This window comes from Xyrauchen texanus, chromosome 26, assembly GCF_025860055.1.
Source record: "Xyrauchen texanus isolate HMW12.3.18 chromosome 26, RBS_HiC_50CHRs, whole genome shotgun sequence".
Lineage (NCBI taxonomy): Eukaryota > Metazoa > Chordata > Actinopteri > Cypriniformes > Catostomidae > Xyrauchen > Xyrauchen texanus.
The window spans coordinates 30,821,399-30,826,375 of record NC_068301.1 but is presented as its reverse complement, the minus strand read 5'-3'; positions in this window follow the sequence as shown (position 1 = coordinate 30,826,375).

Sequence of the window (4,977 nt, the reverse complement as noted above, 5' to 3'; positions counted from 1 at the left end):
ATTTGTGGATTTATCTAGTTTAACATTTTGCACCATGTAGATGTTGACTTTTATTTTGAAGTTTAGTTTATTGCCTCCTGTTCATTGGTAAGCATGTGACTTCCTTGTCTTTTCATATGGCCCTTTGTTTCATGTGTTTTGCTTTCATTGGTTTATTGTCTTGTTAACTTGGTATCAGTGCTGTATTGTCATTGGTTCATGCTTTAGTTGTCTTGTTATCTTGTTACTAGTTCAGTTTTGTTATTGGTTGCCTTTTGTCATGTGATTCCCTTATCTGTGTATGTATAGCCCTCATGTTCTCTTGTTCCTGGTCGAGTAGTGTTTTGCTCTTACCTCTTTCTCTTGTGAATTACTGTGCTCCTGTTTGAGGCTTAGTTTGTCTATTCTTAGTTGTAGACTTTGCCAGTCTAGTTTAGTCATCGCTATGATTCCTGTTGCTTGTTTTGATTTGTAATTTAGTTTTGCATTTATTTTAATAAAACTGCACTTGGGTTCTCTACTATGTCAGTAGTTCTACCTCCAGTTCTGCCTGTTCTGCCTGCCAAATGTAACATAAACAATTGTGATTGGCCCGTCCTTTCCAGCGCTGAAAAACAGAACATGTACCACGTGACAGCGCCATCTACGCTCTGTTTTGGTAGCGGTCTGGACCCCTGGATAATAATTTACACCTGATTAATGATACTGAAAATCTTTAATAAAAAACAGACCTTAGCCAATTTTACAGATGCTATCACGTGGTGCCCCCCTGGACATGGTGCCCAAGGGGAAGTGCCCAATAGCCCATATGGTTAATCTGGCCCTGGGTCTTACATACATGTAATTAAGTTACATGATTAAGTGATTCATTTTTAAAAAGTTATATCGACATCTCTAAAAACAAATATGTGTAACCCAAGTAATGCACTTAAAAGTAATTACCTTAATTAAAAGTCAATAAATGTAATTTGATTACACAAATGTAAAATATAATGCGCAACACTACTATGACTAAAAGAGTAATTATACTACAGTAATTACTTTGTAATCAGATTACACCAACACTAGATTACATTTTGAAGAGACTGTGACATAAAAATATTTTTGTTTAGAATCATGTTCACTGATGAGTTGTACAAAATAACCAAGGACATTTTTAAAGAAGGTAACACCTGTCCATATTTATTTTATGTCCTCTTGAATGGGGTGTGATAAGAATGATGTCTTATAAATCAAACTATGTCTTATGAGTTCTACAAATATGAAGGACACTTTGAACATAAGAATCTTCCACAACATCAGTTTCTCTAATCATAGACCAAAAATCAGTGACAGCAGACAATTATTTCAAGATCTGAGAGTTTGTGCCAATCAAATGTTCATCATTTGTATGCGTCCAGTATTTTGTGTTAAAATAATGAAACTTTCTAACAAGCACAATCCTGCTGTCCAAGGCAAAGTCTTAGCTTTGCCAAATATCTACCAAGAAATGTTAAGAATAAGATCAAAATCACATTTCTTTCCCGTATCAGTATGACAGAGTGCTTATGCAGCAACACTGCTCACCTCTCCATGTCCATGTTGTGATAATGAGCATGTGGAAGGGAACGTTTCCTCTTGCAATGACACCTGCTGTGCCATCAAATATCAGACAGGTCAGAGTCTGTCTGGGTTATCTGTTACATTTCAGTATAATACAAGGATTTATTTGATCAATTTGCAATGCAGATTACTGCACACACTACATTCTGAGAGTTAACAGTCCACATTTGTTTAGCACACACCTCTGATGGTATTAAAAGCTTTGGTAAACCCACTGCTCGTACCTTGCTGTTATTTTTTAAATAAACATGAATGTACAGTATGTCAGGCACAGTTGTAAATAAATGAGTGCCACATCACTTAGCTGTGCATCAATGCTGTGACAGTTTTCAGTCAAATTTTAGCAATGCATCACGAGGACATGATGTCATACATCCTGTGTTATGACAACCGAACTGATCATGTTAGATGTACAGTCTTAAAAGAAGCAGCTCTTCTTGCTGTCCTGTTTGAGAGGGCAGAATTATGTTTGTATTGTTTTCATTTGTCCTATATGTGTGGTTTGAAAAGCTGGGTCTATGGGTGATAATATTATATATTACTACAAAGTATTCAAGTGAAGTTTTAAATGATTATTGTGTTATTGTTATGTTAGGGCGAGCGGTCGTGTGGGCGGGACATATTATGTACAATAAACTAATTAAAAATACCACTGAGCAACATTCACAAATTATTGTGTTACTAATATTGTAATAATCACTGTATGTACATGCAGGTGCATGGATTTGCTATGTCTCACAATGTCTACATGCTTTTTAAAGATTGATGAATGTAACTAAGAGGTAAAGACAAATATTGTTAAATTTAAACCGTTAAACTGGGTGCTTGTAGAGATAAGGTCAATTTGGCCTTTCTAATTTTCAGTTTGCCCCAGAGAAATCCTAGATTGCAAGACAAGTATGTCTTTTCACCCCAAATGCTATTTAAAATAAGTAAAGCCTCACACACTGGTATAAATTGTATAGCTATATATATATATATATATATATATATATATATATATATATATATAGCTTATAGCATATATTCCCACAATAAAAGGTGCAAAATGCATCAGATCAAGCACAAACCTTGAGTTAGAACAGGTCAATTTATTTTTTAATGAGTTTAGGTTAACTCTGTTGGATACACCAAAGGGTGGCGCTATATCGCAAAAGGTTTACACTTAAAACGTTAAAGTCCCCGTTAACATAAGTCAGGCATATGAGGTGTCATTTGAAAGCTTAGAATCTGAACTTTTCAGAGATAATCGTCACTTTTTGCATTTATGCTACATAAAATAACAAAATAAGGCCTCAAAATGTTCTAGTTGAAAATTAGCGAGAGGTTATCAAAATAACCAGAGGTCATGGGGTAGAAACATTTAGATGATAATAAAAGTCTTTCACATAGTACCTAAATGGACAAGTCATTTATCAAATTAAAGCTCTCATTCTCAGGAGTATGACTGTACAGTTAATTTTGTTGCCCTAAAACCACAGTTAGAAAGATTTTCAAAAGAATCATTTAGTGAAATATGATTTCTGTATGTCATCAAATACAAACGTCTCTTTTATGCGTTGATCACTGCTGCTGTAAGCCCCAAATAGCTAAAAAAGCTATGGTGCTTGAGTGGTGCTTGAACTGCAAATTAGACTGAATGTCTATGGACGAGCACATCTTTGAAGGCTAAAATGCATTGGAAATAGATCAGAGTGGTAAAATTATAGTATTTTGATCACTTTATCCTCAAGGGTTCAGTGTAGGTGAAACATACATAAGGTGTAGCATGGGAGGGTCTAATGTTCTAATCAGAGAATGACTAATCTTGTTCTGACTCATACAGACACATACATTGTTCTGTACAGGCATGTGCAAAAAGTCTTGAATTAAGAAAAATAACTAAACAAACTTTTGAACATTTCCACATTATTGGAGTTCATTTAAAACAATTAAAAATGTCTAGACATTGTGTTGTCAATGACACTTTGTGGGTTAAGTTGTCACAAAGGGAACCTGCTGTTTAATAGCACCATTTTAAAAATACCTTTATTAATACTTTAAAATAGAAAGTCTATCTAAAGTTTACTTTTTTTTTTTTAAAGGTATCAGTATTTAAAATATATTATAGGCTTTTAATGACTTTTGGGTTCAAGTTCGATTACACTTTGTAGTTCTTCATGCACATGTTAGCTAGATGGCACTATAGGAAGTGTAATCAAGCTTGAAATCATGATTACCAAAGAGACTGCTGTCAAGATTTATAGTGAAAAAGGAGTTATATTTTGATCTGTTCTCACCCAAAACCAACTGGATCACTTCAGAAGATATTGATTAAACCACTGTAGTCTGATGGATTGTTTGATTATGGATTATGCTGCCTTTAACTGTTTTGTTGGAGCATCAACTTTCTGGCTTTCATTCACATGCATTTTATGGACCAACAGAGCAGAAATATTCTTCTAAAAATCTTTGTTTGTGTTCTTCAGAAGAAGAAAGTCATACACATCTGTAATGGCATGAGGGTGAGTAAATTATGAGAGAATTTTCATTTTTGGGTGAACTATCCCTTTAAAACTAATATGAAAAAAAAAAAAAAAAAAAGATTACATGCAAAAGAACAAATGAAAAAGGTACAAAAAATATCAAACCATAGTTTTGGAAAGCAGTTTTTGCAGTTTGAAATGCATACAATTATTACACATAAAACACTGACAACCTGCACCAACCTGACATATTTGGAAAAGTACAGTTGTCCAACCTATATATTTATACTATATAATATATAAAATAATTAATTTTGAGTTGTCTTATTTTATGTTCGTATATTATTAAATGCACAAAAATTGCATTTTTTGTGCAATAATATTTAAAAAGAGAGGGCCCTCATGTGAGGATATGTGCGTATTAACATATTTTAAAACTATATCAGTACGTATTTACACAGGTTTCGTTTGATACAACACATACCTTATGTTGTTTTAGTTTTACCCACATGTCATGTTTACAAAGAAGAAGCATTCTAGACAAGTTGCACGGGCTTCTTTTTGTCTAACGTGTCTCGGTGATAGTGCCACTGGTGTGATTGGGTAAATACCAGGTCGATCAAAATAACCAGCTCGCGATTGGTATAAATAGTCGCTTCGCTCCTCCCTCCCCTCGGCGTTCGGAACACTTCCGCTAGGCCACCATGCCCTGCGGAAGTTAAATTGTTACATTCGGACACAGTGAAAAACACAGGAGTGCTCGTTCGCGGGGGCGAAATAAGAGTAGTAAACACTCAGTAGGCGCCTACGACTAGGCGGAGAGAGGGCTAACTAGTACATTGGTCCATCAGACCCACATAAACTCTAAGAGAAGGGTTTCAAACAGCGCCCTTAACCCCCGTGAGCTCACGAGCGTGTGGGCGCAGCGAGG